The 21072-nt window shown below is 37.9% G+C and overlaps 2 protein-coding genes across 2 annotated transcripts in view; both read right to left on the bottom strand.

Moving 5' to 3' along the window:
- ZNF215 (zinc finger protein 215) overlaps positions 1 to 21072 on the bottom strand; it is a 141867-nt gene that overhangs the window by 120372 nt on the left and 423 nt on the right. The window lies entirely within an intron of this gene.
- Positions 1 to 21072, bottom strand: part of LOC133098595 (olfactory receptor 10A4-like) — an 85842-nt gene that overhangs the window by 64377 nt on the left and 393 nt on the right.

The following is a 21072-nucleotide window of genomic DNA, read 5'->3' as shown; positions in this document are numbered from 1 at the left end:
TATTATAATTTTTTGCACACTACAACCTTGTGCACATGAATTTTAGACTGTGATTAACATTTTTTTTCTTGAACTTAATATTCCAATATCTTTTACTATTTCCTAACATTTCGTATTGAACAGAGTCAGAAAACGTCCAAAAACCTTTCTGGAAAAGAGCATTAAAAAAAAATAACATTCTTCTGTAATACTAAAACCCCTATTCTGCCTCATTAAAAAACCCTTACAGTTGTGAAATACAAAGACAATAAACTGTCAAATCTAGGGGACTTAGGGACAAGATACCTAAATGGAATGTGGTAACTTAGACTGGATCCTGGAATGTAAAAAGGATATGGAAAACCTGGTAAGATCTGAACAAATCCTGGAGTTTAGTTTAAAAATGTGCAAATCTTGCTTTCTTGGTTTTGAAAGTACACACAGTAAGGTAAGGTGATAATATTAGGAGAAACAAACTGGGGGAGGAGAATGTGAGAACTCTCTTTAAAACTTTTCTATAAATCCAATATTATTCCAAAATAAAAAGTTTATTTTAAAAAGAAACATATTGTCAGTCTTTTTATGCTAAATAATTTAATAGAATTCAATTGATTTCAGTGACTTCATATTAACTTTTTCAAAATTTTCTGGATTTTTAATTCTCATGGAATTCATGCATTGATGTTGTTTTAATCTAGCTGATTGATAAGGGAGAATTAAAGTATAATTGACACATTTTTTTTCTTATTTTATTAATTTTTATTGATTATTATTAATAATGTATCATTGATGTGGGAGTTACACTCTTTTTTTCTTCTGGTTTTTTTTTTCTTTTTTTTCTTTCTTTCTTTCTTTAGACACATCATTTTTGCTTTATATATTTAGCAACTCTAACCAACGATACCAGCTCTTTCAGTTGTCACCATTTGGTGCAGGCAAGCATGAGTGGACAGCTCCATGCATTGCAGAGAAGAGAGAGGGCGTATAGCACAGGTGTTTTCATTTTCTCTTACAGTCATTCCTTAGGAAGCTATTACCTTCCCTGATTTTCGTGTTCCATAGTCTCATTTCATGAAGACCAGTGGTCCAGGCTTTCCAGAATAGTGCCAATACACCATATGCTTTTAGACAAAGAATACGAATGGATGGAGTATGGGAAGAGCTAAGTCTATCCTTCTCCATCAAATTCTAGCCAGTTTTTTAAAGAACAAAACAGGTATGTTTCTATTGGACTACCTGATACAGAAGGTAGTGTGGTATGAGTACATAGTATAAATGATAAATAATACAAATATATTTTATTTGAAATAAACATAAGTGTTTACACTGCTCAGTGGGTCACTTGGAAACAAACTCCTGTTTGACTGCATTTCTGATCAAAAACAAAGCTGAACTACAAACACCCATCTTTTTTGACATGTATTTGGAGATAGGTAGGAAGACACTACTGTACTTGTTTTTTTTTTAAAAAAAAAAAACTCGGGGCTTCCCTGGTGGCGCAGTGGTTGAGAGTCCACCTGCCAGTGCAGGGGACACGGGTTCGAGCCCTGGTCTGGGAGGATCCCACATGCCGCGGAGCAACTGGGCCCGTGAGCCACAACTACTGAGCCTGTGCCTCTGGAGCTTGTGCTCCGCAGTGAGAGGCCCGCGCACCGCGATGAAGAGTGGCCCCTGATCGCAGCAATTAGAGAAAGCCCTCGCACAGAAACGAAGACCCAACACAGCCAAAAATAAATAAATAAATTAATTTTTAAAAATAAATAAATAAATAAATTTTAAAAATTTTAAAAAACTCATCTCCTGGTCATAGAAGTGTAAACAATGTAAATGAATCCACCACTACCAGTTGTCACATCCTATTTATGTCACTGGTGTATTCTGAGATCACACATATACCTGCCAATATACCTAGGAAGGGTTGATACATCACAGTTTCATTTGAGGTCTTCTCAGTCAGGACTAAAGAAGAGTATTTTGGAACAAATTTTACATCCTATTTACAACAAGTCACTAGCATTCCCTTAAATAACAGGTTACAATAGACAGATACTGCCTGGAAGTTATCCTCTAGGATCTTTAGGAGTTTACCTCTCTTGAATCTAAAATCTCTCTAGAATTTCTCACTTTTTCAGGCCCCTGTTTCACTCCCTTCATCCACCTTTGGCTACTCACAGAGAGACAAGTATATCTCTTGGTCCTTTGCTCTTGCAAAACTTCTAGCACTTGATTCTCGATTTTATGGTTACTGAGGCACGATTAAGAGCAGAGATACTGTAGGCTCACCACTCTCTTGTGGATAACCTGACAGACAGAAGGGATTGTCATTTCACACTATTCTCAGCTCATAGTGCATACTCCACAAATGCTCGTCAAATGACTGAGTGCTTCCTGGAGTCCAAGGCAGAGGACTCTAGTCACCTGTCTCACCTTCTGCTGTCATTACGCTGCATTCTTTCTTGTGCTAGTCTCTCTACACTGAAAGCCCTCTCACATCATTTCTTCTGATCAAGTCATGGCTGTGGTTCATATTCCAACACAGGTAATATTTTACATTTGTATACTTATCACAAGACAGTTTTAGAACTGTTTTCCTATACATATTACTTTTGAAACTGATATTAATAATATGATGTGACAATGGAATTATTATTACCATGTTTTATGAGATAAAAAACTGAGGAATAAAGACAATTTTTGAAGGTTAAATGTCTTCAGAAGGATGGAACCTAGATTAAAAACCAGATCTTCTGATTACTGGACCAAAATTATTTCCCATCACGCTATTTTCACGCTACCTTCCTGCCATGAGTCTGGAATGACACCTCTTTGATGAAACCTTTTCTAGATTCTTATGTTAGAAACCATTTCTCTCTCATTGGTGTTCCTAGAGCACTTTGCACCTCTCTTTTGGCCCATGTCACATGCTACGCTCATTACAGTGTATACTTCTAATTTTAATTAGAAAACTAGAAGTTCCTAAAGGGCAGAAACCATGATCTACATAGTTTTACTCCAAAGAATGTATAGCACAGTGCCCTGTACATAAAAAGAGCTCAATAAAAGCAGGATGTGATTTTTTGTAATGAATGAACAAATGAATGTATTAATTACCTTATTAACTGACTTAGGGTTCTCATCCTGGTTTTTGAGTAATTTGGTGCTGCATTACCTTGCATATGGTAGTAAGAAAAAAGGGCTACACCCTATCCACACGTATAGTTAAACATGTCCAGGTAGAAAGAGGAATAGTTAGGTGGGTGGAGATTCAGCTTCCCTGTCCAGGTCCCCGGGACACAGTATTGGCAGCACACAGAATTTCCCCGGAGCCAGGAGAGACTGTGTGTTAACAAGCCCATGGGAGGAAGGGACGGTGAGTGTTAAATATACTCTCCTGCCCCGGCTCCAGTCTTCTGGGCTCAGTGCAGCAGCACCAACCATGCAGCCTAAGCAGAGACCAGACATGGATCTCCAGGAAGCACAAAAATAGGCAAACCAGCCTGCTTTCCCTTGATTAGTGCAAATGTCTGCAGAATTTTTCACTCTTGAAGAGAGGGCAGGTGGACCCTGGTAAGTGGTTGAAGGTACCAGGTGAGATTCGTTGATCCCTGAAGAAAGCTCCAAGGAAGATGAGAAGCGGCTTGGGGAAAATGGCTGCAGGCACCGTCTTGGGGTGGGAGAAAGGGTATTGTGGGGAACGAACGGGGAAATGAAGATCCAGGACATCTTTACCCAAGGTTGGGGAACTTTGGGCAGCTGTGATGTCGTTTGGATGTTGGACTAGGGCACAGAATATATGTTTCTTGTTCCAGAAGAAGCCTGTTGGTGTCTGTGTTTTCTCTTGAGAACAAGCACACAAAAGACTGACAAAAAGTTCTATAGTTTAATGAAAGGATTTCTTTCCTCAGGTACCATAGAGATCCTGGAGCTCAGTGCTGTTAGTTCTGAAACAAGGAAAATAGAGAGAATTCTGCGTCTCTCCACGATACAAAATAGAGCCTGCTGAGAGGTACATTCGTGGCCAAAACCTGGAGGAGGATATGACGTAACAGGGGTGTGATTGAATACACAAAAGCAACATGTTAGAGAGGATAAGAAAGGAAGCATGAGTGATCTGCAACTCAGAACTTTTCAAAGATGCTATAATCCTGTTTCCCAGGAAATTGGGCTTACCACATTCCCCCAGAATATAACATTAAAAAAGTAAGAGTGAAAATGAAAACAGCTGCGTGTTTAAACAAAGACATGTGAGTATCATGTATGAGTCTAGTGCATTATCCGCGCATTATCACATTGATTCTCACAACAAACCAGTAAGGTAGGCATTATTAACATTATGCTATTTTACACCAGTGGGTATTAAAGTACCTAACTGTTAAATATTCTGTTTAGGATGTCACAGCTAGTAGCCTTGTTCTGACACTAAAGTCAGTGCTGGTAACTAGTATGCAAAGGTAAATGTGTGGGAAATTGTGTGGCTGATAGGGAAAATGTGGACTGTTACACACGTCCTGAAGGGAAGTCTCTACATTCTTCCTCCTGGGACAAGAACATGGGAAAACTCACTCCTTTCTGCTACCAGACCCAGTTGCTTTTCCCAAAGAAAAGCATTAGGTCAAAGGCATTGAGGAACAAGGCTGGGAACTGCTTATTAAGGAACTATGATACACAGGGGTGAAAGGTGCTGGTTGGAGGCCTGGGGGTGAGACATAATCCCTTTCCACCCAGCAAGCAGTGTGGAGCTCTGCTGATGTGTGCTGCTCTGGAAAGGAGGTGGTAGTGCAGTAATATGTATGTCAGCATCCCAGTCTTCAGTCTCTTGCCATGAGCCGTGGCCAGAAGATCTCTAGTCCAAAGGGATATCAGGATGATCCTTGATTGGTCTCCCACCCTCTGTGTGTTAAGTGAACAGTACAGTGGACAAATTGTTTGGCCAAAAGAGTGAGCAATATTCTGAAGGTGGGACCTGAACTCAGTCTTTGTAGATGAGTGTAGTATTTAATTTACATTCATTAACATTTTTTCAAGAGATAAGCCTGTGGTAACCTCTCTCCTTAACCACAGATTAAAATAATTGGGCTAGTTCACAAATAATTCTTCCTTCCGGCCTTGCAAGAGCGGCTATCCTTATACTGTATTCATGTATGCTCCTGCCTCCCTTTTCCTTACCCCTCTATGCAGATCCTGCAACAATGGCTCATAGATAGTCTGACCTACCAGGTGACCAGACACCAAGGATCGTATCCAGTGTTCTCAGATATGGTGGATATGTTTGTTATAAAAGTACCCTGGGTGTGCAAGCTGAGCGTATGTCCAAAGATGTGTAGCCTGATAGGTGCCTCCTGCCAGCAAAGACCCTGAGATCACAATCCTCTGCCCCTGAACCATTTTCTGGGCAGCTCTAAGAGATTAATTCACTTGTTAACCTATATTCTTTTAATATTTATGTGTTTGCCAGTCACTATCCTAGGCATTGTGTTCACAGTCTTGAAGAACAGTCTTTTTTTCCCCAGTTCTATTGAGATATAATCAACATATAACATTGTGTAAGATTAAGGTGTATAATATGATGGGTTTTTTCTTTTTGCTATTTTTTTTAACATCTTTATTGGAGTATAATTGCTTTACAATGTTGTGTTAGTTTCTGCTGTATAACAAAGTGAATCAGCTATATGTATGCATATATCCCCATATCCCCTCCCTCTTGCGTCTCCCTCCCACCCTCCCTATCCCACCCCTCTAGGTGGTAACAAAGCACCGAGCTGATCTCCCTGTGCTATGTGGCTGCTTCCCACTAGCTATCTATTTTACATTTGGTAGTGTATATATGTCCATGCCAATCTCTCACTTCGTCCCAGCTTACCCTTCCCCCTCCCTGTGTCCTCAAGTCCATTCTCTACGTCTGCATCTTTATTCCTGTCCTGCCCCTAGGTTCTTCAGAACCATTTTTTTTTAGATTCCACATATATGTGTTAGCATACGGTATTTGTAAATCAACTATACCCTGATAAAATTTTTTTTTAAATGCTTTTTAATTTTAGTTAAGCAGCCATAGGGTTATTTATTATTATAACCTAGCTATCATCTATATTTATAACCTGACATTCCTTTTCTGATTTAGACCACCTGATTTAAAATTTTTCTGCATAGCCATTAGGTCATTTGTTATACAACTCCTCTGTATCCTTAGTTATCTTCTATTTTACTTGATGAATTGGATTTCCAAGGGAGTTATCTTTTTGTCTATACAACAGTGCATTTTCCTCTCTCCTTTTATTGTATTTTGCTTTTAATATTTCGTTTACTTAGTTTTACTTACAGAAACTAACACAACATAGTAAAGCAATTATACTCCAATAAAGATGTAAAAAAAGAAAAAAAAAAGAATGAAGCCATCTGGGCATCTGGTTCCCCTTTGGGAGCCTTATTAACATCACAAATAAACATGTCTTTCAATTTTCAAAAAAAAATTTAAAAATAATACAAATGAACTTATTTACAAAAAAGAAACAGACTCACAGACAGAACAAACTTATAGTTACCAGGGGAAAAGGGTGGAGGGGGGAGGGATAGATTGTGAGCTTGGGATTGACATGTACACACTGCTATATTTAAAACAGATAATAGATAACCAACAAGGACCTACTGTATAGCACAGGGAGCTCTGCTCAATATTCTGTAGTAACCAAAATGGGAAAAGAATTTGAAAAAGAATAGATACATGTATATGTACAACTGAATCACTTTACTGTATACCTGAAACTAACACAACATTGTTAATCAACTATACTCCAATATGAAATAAAAATTTAGAAAAACAAATACATGTTATACTACAAAAATAAATATACATACAAGCTGTGAAAAAAAAATGCTATTAATTTTATCAAAAAACCCAAAAAACCTAAGAGTCAATCCACTAAAGATGTATAAGAACTTCCCTAAAGAAAATTATGAAACTTTACTGAAGCACATAAAGAAACATCGTAATAATAGGAGACAACCACATTTGTGGAAGAGAAGTTGCAATAACAGAAAGTGGCCATTTTCCCCAAAATTAATTTCTAAACTCATTGAAATTATAGCCATGAACCTAACAAAGTTCCCACAAAACTTTAAAAGTTTACCTTAAAATAATTATGAATTTCTAACTAAAGAGCCAAAAATAGCCAATACTGCTGGAAGAAGACAAATTAAAAGATACTTACCCAACCAGATAACCAAGTCTTTTAAAAATCCATACTATATAGAATAACCTAACAATGACAGCGAGTAGACAAATATAGCAAAGGCACAGAACAGTAGCCTAGAAAAAAAAAAAAAAACCTTGCATATATACAGATTTGCATATATAGTGGTAGCATTACAAACCAGAAGGGGAACAATGATTAATAGATAAATTAGACTGGAAAAATCAACCATCTAGGTGGAAGAAAATAACTTAGGTGTCTACTCATCTTAATGAATTTAATGACTTCTTATGATGAAGAAGTTACATTCCTATGCATACATCTTTTAGAAAACTCTCAAACATCTTCAAATAGAAATATGCACAATCATTGCACAATCACTGAAATAGCAAAAAGAGAATTAGAAACTATCTAATCAACTCCCAATGAGACACTGGATAAATATGATATAGTATGTTCATACAATGAAATTTAGACACTGTATTTTCATACAGAGAAAATGAACAAATTAGATCTGTGTGTATGCACACAGAAAAATCTCAGTAGAGATGTTCCAAAGATAAGCTGCAGAAGTATGGATATAGTATGTAGATTTTGAAACATAAAAGTAATGTTATATTTATTATAGACAATTACGTATGTAGTAAAATTATATAAACTTGGACAGAAGACACATACAAACTTCATAACAATGGCTATTAAGGAGAGATGAAAGGAAAGGAACTCTGAGGTTATACAAAAGGTTTATAATAGTATCTGTAATGTTTAGTTCTATAAAAATCCATAAAACAAACAGCAAATGGTTAAATTTCTTAAATGCATGTATTGCATATTCTATTATAATACTTTTGAAAATATACAAAATATTTTATAATTTCTAAATTATCTTACAATATGGTAAGAGATGGTATGTATATTCCATTAAGTGAGGGATCTGGGCTGCCCCATCCCACCCCACCAATCACTGCTGTATTTCCAGCACAAAGAATAATTTAAGACATATAATTGATACTGAAAAATATTTGTTGAATGAATGTATAAATGAGAAATTATATAGGCTGCCAGAGCAGGAAAAGGAGCAACTAACCAACTAACTCTGCTTGGGGCAGATCTTCAAGACTACATTTTTTTTGTTTGTTTAATTTATTTATTTTTGGCTGCCTTGGGTCTTTGTTGCTGTGCGTGGGCTTTCTCTAGTTGCGGCGAGTGGGGGTTACTCTTGGTTGTGGTGCGCGGGCTTCTTATTGTGGTGGCTTATCTTGTGGAGCACGGGCTCTAGGCATGTGGGCCTCAGTAGCTGTGGAACGTGGGCTCAGTAGTTGTGGCTCCCGGGTTCTAGAGCGCAGGCTCAGTAGTTGTGGTGCACAGGCTTATGGCATGTGGGATCTTCCTGGACCAGGGCTTGAACTCGTGTCCCCTGCATTGGCAGGCGGATTCCCAACCACTGTGCCACCAGGGAAGTCCCCAAGACTACATTTTGTGAAGCTTTTCCTGGTCACATCCAAATGTCCTCCTTGCCATCAACTTCCTCCTCCCCCTCCTCCGCCCCCCCTTCTTCTTTTCTCCCTTCCTCCCTCCTTCTCTCTCTCTCCCTCCCTCTCTCTCTCACTCACTCTCACTCTCCCTCCCTCCATCTCCCCACCCCTGATCTTCCTTACACCTTCAATTTTCCTGGGTTAACTGTTATGTTCTACAGAGGTCTATGTCAGCATCTCATTTCATCATGAGACTTTAAACTCCTGGGGCATGGAATCTGACTATTTTATTTGGTCCTGGATCCTGGAACAACATTGGGCATTGCGAAAAAGATGAAGAAATATGAGTGTGAAATAATGGGTTGAATCCATGCCAGGCTTTAATATCTCTGGCAGTTCTACCCTGTTGTCTCCAAAGGAGATCATTTCATCTAACCTCCACCACCTGCCCCAGTCCCAGGTAAGAGCAATAGAAATAACATAGCTTGAAAGATTAGCTCATGTCACCACTCAGTTAAGTTTTCCAGAGACAAGTTGAAGTCATGGAATGACTGACAGAGACAGATTAACAAAGAAGTAATTATCATTCAGGGTAATCAGAGCCGTATTGGGGAGAAGTTCAGAGGTCTATTGGCACACGAATTAGGACCAGCTAACTTACATTTTGGAGAATCAGGGAAGTGTTTTTGGAGAAGATGCCACCTAAACTTGCAAATAAATAATGGAAAAAAAGTAAGAAGAAGAATTAGAATAAAGAATTGACAGAATGAACAGGTAAAACTTCCAGAGGCAAAAGAGAGCATGGCAAGCATAAAAGTCATTAAGTATGGCTGGTGTCTAGAGGAGAAGGTGGAAAGTCACAAGAGGTAAGCCTGGAGAAAGAAACAGAGATAATGCAGGATGTCAGGTACAGAAGGAGGAACAGGCTTGGACAGGAGTTTTGTTTTGGATGTATTGCAAACACATGTGAAAGACATCCAAGTGTAGCTATTTAGTAGCTTCGGGTGTGGAGGTCCAATAGGTAGCTCAGTGAGTATCACCTAGTCACTCAGTATAGAAATCTGGTGTAGTCCTGACTCCTTCCTCTTTTTCATCCCATCCCAATATCCAAACATTATCAAGCTTGATTATTTTCCCTCCTAAATATCCTTTAATATATCCATTACTCCCATTTTCATTGCTCATGCCTTAGTCCAAAGCACCATTATTTTATGCCTAGATTAACCCCAAAACCATGTAAATGATTCCTCTATTTTCATTCATGCATTCCACCCAATATACTATCAACTCTCTGTTCTTTTTTTAAATTTATTTTTTATTGAAGTATAGTTATTTATTACAAAGTTGTGCTAGTTTCAGGTGTACAGCAAAGATACATGTATCTATTCTTTTTCAAATTCTTTTCCCATTTAGGTTATTACAGAATTTTGAGCAGAGTTCCCTGAGCTATACAGTAGGTCCTTGTTGGTTATCTGTTTTAAATATAGCAGTGTATACATGTCAATCCCAAACTCTCAATCTATCCCTCCCCCCGCCACCCTTTTCCCCTGGTAACCATAAGTTCATTCTCTAAGTCTGTGAGTCTATTTCTGTTTTGTAAATAAGTTCATTAGTATCATTTTTTTTAGATTCAGCATATAAGTGATATCATATGATATTTGTCTTTGACTTACTTCACTTATTATGATAATCTCCATGTCCATCCATGTTGTTGCAAATAGCATTATTTCATTCTTTTTAATGGCTGAGTAATAGCCCACTGTATGTATGGTTTTTTATAGGATATTGAATACCGTTCCCTGTGCTATACAGTAGGACCTTGTTGTTTATCCATTCTATATATAATAGTTTGCATCTGCCAATCCCAAACTCCCATCATCCGGCCAACGTTGGCAACCACAAGTCACTTCTCTATGTCTGTGAGGCTGTTTCTCTTTCATAAAGGAGTTCATTTGTGTCACATTTTAGGTTCCACATATAAGTGATATCATATGGTTATTTGTCTTTCTCTTTTTGACTTACTTCACTTAGTATGATAATCTCTAGGTCCATCTATGTTGCTGCAAATGGCATTATTTCATTCTTTTCTTTTTATGGCTGAGTAGTATTCCATTGTGTATATATACCACATCTTTATCCATTCATCTGTTGATGGACATTTAGGTTGCTTCCATGTCTTAGCTATTGTAAATAGTGTTGTTATGAACATCGAGATGCATGTATCTTTTCTTTTCTCCAGAAATATGCCCAGGAGTGGGATTGCTCAATCACTCCTGGAGGTTTAAGGAACCTCCATACTGTTTTCCATAGTGGCTGCACCACTTTACATTCACACCAACAGTTTAGGAAGGTTCCTTTTTCTCCATATCCTCTCCAGCATTTATTATCTGTATTTCTCTAATATTGGTAATGTTGGGCATTTTTTCAGGTGCCTGTTGGCCATCTGTATATATTTTTTGGAGAAATGTCTATTTAGGTCTTCTGCCCACTTTTTGATTGGGTTATTTGTTCTTTAGATATTAAGCTGTATGAGCTATTTGTATATTTTGGAAGTTAATCCCTTGTCAGTTGCATTGTTTGCAAATATTTTATCCCATGCTGTAGGGTGAATTTTCATTTTGTTTACGGTTTCCTTTGCTGTGCAAAAGCTTTTAAGTTTGCTTAGGTCCCATCTGTTTATTTTTGTTTTTATTTCCATTACTCTAGGAGATGGAGCCATAAAATATTACTGCGATTTATGTTAAAGAGTATTTTACCTATGTACAGATGAACCCATTTGCAAGGCAGAAATAGAGACACAGATGTAGAGAACAAACGTATGGACACCAAGGGGGGAAAGTGCACGGGCAGGGGGGATGAACTGGGAGATTGGGTTTGATATTTATACACTAATATATATAAAATAGATAACAAATGAGAACCTGCTGTATAGCACAGGGAAATCTACTTCACTTCACTGTACAGTAAAATTAACACAACACTGTAAAGCAACTATACTCCAATAAAAAAATTTTAAAAAGTGTTCTGCCTATGTTTTCCTCTAGGAGTTTTATAGTATCGGGTCTTACATTTAAGTCTTTATTCCATTTTGTGTTTATTTTTGTATATGGTGTTAGAGAATGTTATAATTTCATTCCTTTACATGTAGCTGTCCAGTTTTCCCAGCACCACTTATTGAAGAGACTATCTTTTCTCCATGGTATAGTCTTGCCTCCTTTGTTGTAGATTAATTGGCCATAAGTGTTTGGGTTTATTTCTCAGCTTTCCATCCTGTCCCATTGATCTACATGTCTGTTTTTGTGTCAATACCATACTGTTTTGATTACTGTAGCTTTGAAGTATAGTCTGAAGTCAAGGAGCCTGATTCCTCCAGCTCTGTTTTTCTTCTCAAGATTGCTTTGGCTATTTGGGGTCTTTTGTGTCTACATACAAATTAAAATTTTTTTTCTTCTACTTCTGTGAAAAATGCCATTGGGAATTTGATAGGTATTGCACTGTATCTGTAGATTGCCTCAGGTAGTATAGTCATTTTGACAATATTGATCCTTCCAATCCAAGAACATGGTATATTTCTCCATCTGTTTGTGTCATCTTTGATTTCTTTCATCGGCATCTTATAGTTTTTGGAGTACAGGTATTTTGCCTCCTTAGGTAGGTTTATTCCTAGGTATTTTATTCGTTTTGATGTAATGGTAAATGGGATTGTTTTTTAATTTCTCTTTCTGATATTTTGTTGTTAGTGTATAGAAATGCAACAGATTTCTGTGTATTAATTTCGTACCCTGCAACTTTACAGAATTCATTGATGAGCTCTAGTAGCTTTCCGGTAGCAGAAAACTATGTTTCTATGTATAGTATCATGTCATCTGCAAACAGTGACACTTTTACTTCTTTTTTTTCAATTTGGACTCCTTTTATTTCTTTTTTTTCTCTGATTGCTGTGACTAGGACTTCCAAACCAATGTTGAATAAAAGTGGTGAAAGTGGGCATCCTTGTCTTGTTCCAGATCTTAGAGAAAATGCTTTCAGCTTTTCACTGTTGAGTATGATGTTAGCTGTGTGTTTGTCATATATGGCATTCATTATGTTGAGGTATGTTTCCTCTATGCCTGCTTTCTGGAGAGTTTGTATCATAAATGGACGTTGAATTTTATCAAAAGCTTTTTCTTCATCTACTGGGATGGTCATATGGTTTGTATTCTTCAATTTGTTAATGTGGTTATGTCACACTGATTGATTTGTGGATATTGAAAAATCCTTGTAACCCTGGGATAAATCCCACTTGATCATGGTGTGTGATCCTTTTAATGGATTGTTGGAATTGGTTTGCTAGTATTTTGTCAAGGATTTTTGTACCTATGGTCATCAGCGATATTGGCCTGTAATTTTCTTTTTTGTGATACCTTTGTCTGGTTTTGGTATAGGGTAATGTTGGCCTCATAGAACGAGTTTGGAAGTGTTCCTTCCTCTGCAACTATTTTTTGGAAAAGTTTCAGAAGGATAGGTGTTAACTCTTCTCTAAACTTTTGATAGAATTCATCTGTGAAGCCATCTGGTCCTGGACTTTTGTGTTTTTGGGAGATTTTAAATTACTGATTCAATTTTAGTACTGATAATTGGTCTGTTCATATTTTTTAAATTTTCTTTCCGGTTCAATCTTGGGAGGTTGTAACTTTATAAAAGTTTGTCCATTTCTTCTAGGTTGTCCATTTTATTGGCATATAGTTGCTTATAGTGGTCTCTTATGGTTCTTTGTATGTCTGTGGTGTCAGCTGTAATGCCACCTTTTTCTTTTCTGATTTTATTGATTTGGGTCCTCTTCCTTTTTTTCTCAATGAGTCTGGCTAAAGGTTTATCAATTCGTGTTTAGCAGCATATTGTTTAGCTTCCACGTGTTTGTATTTTTTTTTTTTTGCCATTTTTTCCATTCGAGTAAGCTTCATAAAAGCATGAACAAGTCTGTTTTTTTCATAAATTTATTTCCTGTATCTGATACTAGTAAGAGTTCAATAATTCTTTTTTTTTTCTTTTTTTAATAAATACATGGTCTTTTCACTCCCATGTTTCTGGTAAACTTACATCTAAAACACATCTGGAATCTTTCTTTCTCCTCTCCCAAACGTGTATCTAATGACTAAGTAACTGCACTTTACCCACCTTTATCTCTCTGCCATCAGTAGTGCCAGTTGTTGAATTTCACTATTTCTATAGCCTCCAGGCATCTCTCTCTCTCCTATAACAATCTCCCTTAGCTTCACCACTTTGGAATGCAGTGTCTCCATTTTTCAGCATCAGCACTTAGCAGATCAGATGATGTCAGAATATTTTTAAAAGAAGTAGCTCTAACAATAGCCCATGCCCTCAAACTCCACAAGTAATTTGGAGAGCTCCTGTAAATCTAGCTCTCTCACAACAATTCCTGATCACCAGCACCTAATCTGAAACACTTTCCTGAAAAAGGACTTACTCTTTGTTGACTATTGACTAACTTCTTTATCTTCACTCACCATCTTTTCTATGTTCTTCTTTTGCCTATAAAATATATTCTGAAGACCTTCTCTCTCCCCATATTTGCTACTAAGGACCAACATCCATCTTATAGTTCTTATAAATCTCTAGACATTGACAAATCGATGCTACCATACAATTAAATCTGTGCAGCTGCTTTTGTTATATAATTCAGATTTTAATAACCTATGACTAAATTTATAATTATGACCATCACCCATCATTACAGTAAAAGAAACTTTTACTTTAGGTCTTATTTTGTAATCCACGTCCTTAGCTGTTGCTCCTAGACTTGTGACATCTACCAAATGTGTTAACATGCGTTTTTATTTTATTTACATATAAGTAGAAATGTTATGGATGATGACATTAAGGGCAAAATAATGTGGTAAGTAACCAAATATCTGCATCCAACCAATATCACTCTGTCAGTCAATAATAATTTGTTTCATCTATTGATACTGAGCAGGGCCCTGTGGGGTTCCTAGGCACAAAGCCTTTCTGTGTTCCCGGTTTCTCTGATTACAGGAAATAGCCTTCGTTCAGCTTCCATGACCTTCCCTGAGTTCCAACAGGCAGATTCAAGCAGTTGCTAATTACGGAAGGCAGGGGATGTGAGACCAGGGAGAAACAAACAGTCAAGAGAAACAATAGTGCAGCCTTGGGCAAGGTCCTGTTTCCCCATGAAAGGATACACACAACAATGTCTTTGAGCTATTTTACAGATGCTGAAACCTCCTTCAGGTGGGAGAAGTTAATGATTAACAATAGTATGCTGCCCACAAGCATGTAGACCTCAGACAAGTTGGAACCTGAAGGCTGATGATGCTGACTCCTTCTTACCTCACCCCCAACGCATCAGAAGAATGTCCATGAGCTGACCATGCCCTCTTTGAACTATTACTATAAAACTTCTCACTATCCTCTCCAAGTTGGGACACAGTTTTTCAAGGCAGGAGCCCGCTCTGTCCCCCTTTGCCTGGCAAAGTTATAAAGCTATCCTTTTTTATTTCACCCAAAACTCTGTCTCAGGTTCGATTCTGCACCAGTATACAGAGAAGCTGAGCTTTCGGCATCAGTATCAGCTACCTTCTAACCACACCACCATGAATTCCACATTTCTACAACCTCTCTCTAAACATAACAGAAGAGAGTCACTTCTTTGACGAAAACAAGTTATTTGTCTACACATATCCCTCTTCACTTACCTGATCTAGCCATATCAGTATAGTAAAAGGTTTGAAATCAGTTTGGAAGCACTGTTTTCTAGTCAATTCTTTCTAATTCCAGAAATCATTACTTTTCTAAAAAAATTAATAGACAGAAACCTCAATTAAATAGACCAGAAGGGGAAGCTCTTATGTCTCAGGATGATAACAGAGTTCAACAGGATGAACAATTCTCTTAGTTCCTGTCAAGGACTTGTACAATGAAAAGCCATGGACTCTTTGTTTATTATAGCACTCCCAACTTCCTTCCTCCCTCTGTAAAAGCATTCTCCTTCCCTTGCTGTGTGGGGAGATGCACATGGCTTGCCATGGTTGCCAATCTCAAATTGCAATTCTCTGCTAATCCTGAATAAGCCCATCTTTGCTGGAGAAATATCTGGCAGTTTATTTATTTTAGGTCAACATTTTGGTGGCCCGTATAAGGACCAGAGAAGACCCCTGAAGGCTGTGGAGATGGTGAGTAAACAGGTGCCATAGCCACAATTGACCCCATAGGCTCACTGCTTTTCTCACTGACCCTGGAGTTTGAAGGTATTTCTTTCTCCTGCATCTGAGCTCATGCTCTCTTTGCGTTTGAAGCTCTCAAGGCATTGTTCAGGATTTATGTTGAGGTTTAACATTTCCATTAAGGCCTTGTTCTCTACGCCAGTACTCATTTGGTACTTTGTTCTATTTGAGATTAGACAGTTTCAACTGAAGCTGACTGTGAAGCCACGGTTCCATTTCTTCTTATTATTGATTTGATAACAAGAGAAAGTTCCACTTTGGACTAAATAAAAACCCAGTGTAACTGAGCAGGACCCTGCCATGTCCCCTGTCACTTGTTTGTAGAAAAACTTTAGCCTCCTAGGCCTTGCCCAAGTTCCAAAGAGTAAATTTAATCAGAGAACTGAGAAAACACAGAAATGAAGGGAAACAGTCAAGCAAGACAAAACAATAATAGTTTAGCCATGCAACAAAGTCTAGGACTTTAGTTCCTCTCAAAGGCTATATATAATATCTGAGCCATATCTTGAGCTGTTTTGCAGATACTGAAACCACAACCAGGTAAAGAAGTTAACTGCATGCTGACCACAAGCACACAGACCCAGAACAGTTGGTACCATAAGGTTGATGATGTTGACTCCCAATTACCTCACCACCAACCAATCAGAAGAAAGTCCACAAGCTGATCAGGCACCCTGCAACACTCTCACTCACCCTGTCTTTAAAAACCCTTCCCTTAAATCCATTGGGGAGTTCTGGTCTTTTGAGCATTAGCTGCCCATACTCCTTGCTTGGCCTTGCAATAAATGCTTCACTTCTCTTCACCACAGCCAGGTGTCAGTATATCGAGTTTACTGTGCATGGGCAAGCAGACCCAAGTTTGGTTCAGTAACACCAGTCCTCCTGGAGACTCTAAAATGCCCATTCCGCACCACTGTTGGTCCACTGACAAAATGATGGCACTCATGAATTGATATTGGTGGGAAAGAGTAACAAGGTTGCAAAGAGTGCCTACCTCACTTGTTCCACTTGCCCAAAGTGCAATGCAAGGAAGCCTGTTTGTACTGTTCCTAAACAATTTAAACTGCCTAATGGATCATTTGAGGTCTGGTCAATATATTTCATACAACTTCCTCTGTCTAATGGGTATAAATATGTTTTAGTCATGATCTGCATATCTTCACACTAGACTGAAGCCTCCCCTTGCAGAAAGGCCTTTTCTCTGGCCAAAGTCCTTCTAGAAAAGATAATCCCTACCTAGGAAACTCCTCTCAAACTTAATAATGACCAAGAAACCCATTTTACTGGCCAGATACTTCAACAACTATGCTGGTTTTACAACATATTCACTTTGCTTATCACCCTCAATGCTCTGGTTTAGTCAAACATACTAACAGCATTATTGAGATTCAATTTGCAAAATTTGTACAGGCCCTCCAAATACCTTGGCCAGTATCATTGCTGTTGGTCCTTCTACATTTCAGATCTACCCTTTTTGGAACTCATAAGCTCTCACCCTTTGAGAGAGTCACAGGATGCCCAATGCACTTGGCTCCTGCTTCTTTTGATCCAAAACTGATAAAAGGAGAGATACTCTGATATCGCAAAGGCCTAATTGCTTCTATTAAAAATAACCATATTTTGGTACATCAATCATTTCACAGTGCACTCTCAAGAGACAAAGATCTTAAGCATCAAAGCTTGCAACCTGGAGATTTCATCTTTTGGAAAAGATACCTCCAGAAGAGGTCTCCTCAACCTAGTTGGAGAAGTCTCCTTCAGGCACTGCTAACCAATCCTTGTGTCACCAAACTCCAAGGAATAGATAGACTCTTGGATTCACATGACATATGTAAAGAAAGCATCAAATCCTGATTGGACAGCACATCATCTGGTGACCTGAAAGTAAAGATTTCACAGAACTGAATCAGATGACATTGGATGAGAAGTTTTCCCAAGATATCCAGATTAGGTTTGTTGGAAGTTTGTCACCAAACCTTTGATGATGACGTAAAACTTCAGATGACCTCCAGTGTCTATGATCTTGATAACATATGGGCTTCAGATAAAAAGTGCCTGAGAGTTCTCCCTCTTACCCCTCATTACTCAGATGTGACTCCAACAGGTTTCCAATCTGTGCACTTTCCCTCCAATGTGAGACCCTACACTCACAGTACACTTACAGGAAGAAAGGCGCTTCCTGGCACAGATGGGCAAAAAAGCCACTGAAATTGGAAAACCTGACTTGATCAGCAATGCTTTCAGAGAAAAATCTTGATAAAAAGGGGAAAAGTGTAAAAAAAATAATAAACAGCAACCTCAATTAAGTAGAGTCAGGAGACCAAAGAGGAAGCTCTCACACCCTGGGACAATAGCAGAGTCCAAAAGGAAGAAGGAAGATTCCTCTTTGTTCCTGTCAAGGACTCAAACATGAAAAGCCATGGACTCTTTGTTTACTATGGCCTTCCCAACTTCCTTGCTCCTTCTATAAAAGTATTCTCCTTCCCTTACTGTGTGGGGACTTGCATGTGGCTTGCCAAAGATGCAGACCCCAAACTGCAATTCTCTGCTGATCCTGAATAAACCCATCTTTGTTGGAGAAATATCTTGCAGTCTATTTGTTTCAGGTCAGCACTTTTTAATAGTTCATTTAAGTTATTATTAGGTGTTTATATCAATTTTATACAACACCCTATTGAATTTTTCCTTCCAAACAAAATAAATTATAAATTACATTTTATGGTGAAAAGTGCTAAGGTAAAAAACACATCAGGGATGAAAAGGGTAAGGGATTAAGAGATACAAACTACTATGTATAAAATAAATAAGCAAAAAGGATATATTGTACAGCAGAGAGAAATATGTCTATTATTTTGTAATAAGTTTAAATTGAGTATAATCTATAAAAATATTGAATCACTGTATTGTACACCTGAAACTAATATAATATTGTAAATCAACTATACTTCAAAAAAATACATCAGGGGAGAGAAATAGAAAGGGAATAGCAAGCATATGATGGCAACTTCACATAAGGAGATTAGAAAGGCCTTTCTGAGAAAGTTATATTGAATTAAAGACCTAAAGGAATTGAAAGAGGGAGTCATTCAGTTATCTGAGAGAAGAGCATTCTGAACGAAGATAACAGCAAGTTTAAAATTCCTTAGAAGGGAATGTGCCAGATGTATTTGAGATGTTAGTACAGGAAGCTTTGACTTTACAGGAAAGTCTGGTTTCGTTTTGCTGTCTGACCTCATGTTCCACAGGACACAAGAAAAAGATTTCAGATTTAGACAGGGGCATGAGATATAGTCAAAAGGAGGCTGTTTAAATCATATGAGAATTTAACATGCAGCGGTATATGCTGAACTGTACGCCGTGGGTTTCTTGTATCAAGCATAAATAGAGATGAAGGACATAAGCACATACCATGTATATTAGTTGCCTAGGGCTACAGTAACAAAGTACCACAGACTGGGTGGCTTAAAACAACAGAAATTCATTGTCTCAAGTTTCTGGAGGCTAGAAGTTCAAAATCAAGGTGTCAGCAGAGCCATCCTTTATCTGAAACCGGTAGGGAAGAATCTTCCTTTGCCTCTTCAATTTTTTTGGTGATTTGCTGGCAACCTTTGGCATTCCCAGACTTGCAGTTACAGCACCTCAATCTCTGCCTCAATCATCACATGGTATTCTGCCTGTGTGTCTGTTTCTCCTCTTTTGACAAGGATACCAGTTATATTGGATTAAGGGCCACCCTACTCCAATATGACCTCATCTTAACTAATTACATCTGGAATCACCCTATTTCCAAATAAGGTCACATTCTGAGCAACTGGGGGTGAGGATTTATTAACGTATCTTTTAGGGGACACAATTCAACCTGTAAATCTGGGGTTAATTGTTTAGGCTCAAGGCAGAGAGTGATGGCAGAGTTGTGAGTTTGGGAAACTACTGAGAAGTAAAGGGATCTTGCCAAGATAACACAGAGCTCTGGGGCTCCTTCTCCACTTGTGCAGGTGGAAACATTGAAGTCAAGAGGACAGAAAGGTTTTCTTCACATACTTGGTAAATCTGACCACTCCTAGAAGAAACAGTTACTCCAAGATCTAGTCTGCAGGAAAACTATTGCTTCAAGTTATATTTTTAATTAAGAAATATTTATCATTTCAATAATTTATACTTCCCAAGAAAGCTAGTAATGATAGTTATTTGTGACAGTTTAAAGTGGCTACTTCTCAATGTTATTCAAAGACATGACTTCCTCTTATGCCAAACATGTCTTTGAATCATACTGTTGAATAGGTCACTTCTTGGTTATTTTCCTGTTTGTGTTGACTCCATGCATGGAATACAGATGCAACTGTGTTCTACTTCAGACCATGGCTCATCTTACATTAGTCTGTTCCTGATCTGGTTTCCTCCTCTTCTTGGATTTTTCCTCCAAGTTTTTAGGTATCCATATTTCTTAAATGATCACTATAAACATAAAGCAGTCATTTGAGATAAATTTTCTAGCATTCAGCCATGAATCTTTGCTTTCCTATCTGGCTTTTAATTCCTTTTTAAAATTTCTCCCATTTTCCTGAGAATGATGGAATATTGACTCATCAAGGAGAACATTTTGAAGAGAGAGGACAATCTTGTTTAGCAAAGGAAAAGATCCACTGAACCCGGGAATTTCCAATCCTCTATCTCTGTTCTGAAAAATATTTTAGGCGGGATGCTCCTCTGAGATCAAAAAGTAATGAAAAACTTTCAAATGTGAATTTGAAAACAAATAGGCTTTTAATCACCAAATGAATTGATGTAGTTTAGACAAACTCCTGAAATTATGGTGCCCCCCAAATTAAACTACAAGGCCATTAGTACATACACAAAGCCGATATACCGATTTAAAAGCAAAGACAAAGAAGCCAAAGTTTAAAACTCACTTAAACTGAGAAGATTCCATGGGGGAAAAAAGAGGAAGTAAATGGAAAATAGGAAAACAATATATTTAGAGCGCATTATTAGAGAGACCATCATGGCAGGAGACTGTAAAGGCCAGGGAAAAAATTTTGGTTGCCATAGAAATGTGTCTCTTTAATACAACTTAGCATGATTACAGCAAATAAGAGTAAAGTTGACTAGCGTCAGAAACTGCACTTAGAGGAAATACTTTGAGAGGTCCACTCTAGAGTAGATGATTTGCAGGTTTAGAGTACATGT

Source organism: Eubalaena glacialis, chromosome 10 (assembly GCF_028564815.1).
Source record: "Eubalaena glacialis isolate mEubGla1 chromosome 10, mEubGla1.1.hap2.+ XY, whole genome shotgun sequence".
In the NCBI taxonomy this organism is placed as follows: domain Eukaryota; kingdom Metazoa; phylum Chordata; class Mammalia; order Artiodactyla; family Balaenidae; genus Eubalaena; species Eubalaena glacialis.
Note: the sequence above shows the minus strand (reverse complement) of the source record. Positions and strands in the feature narration are given on the sequence as shown.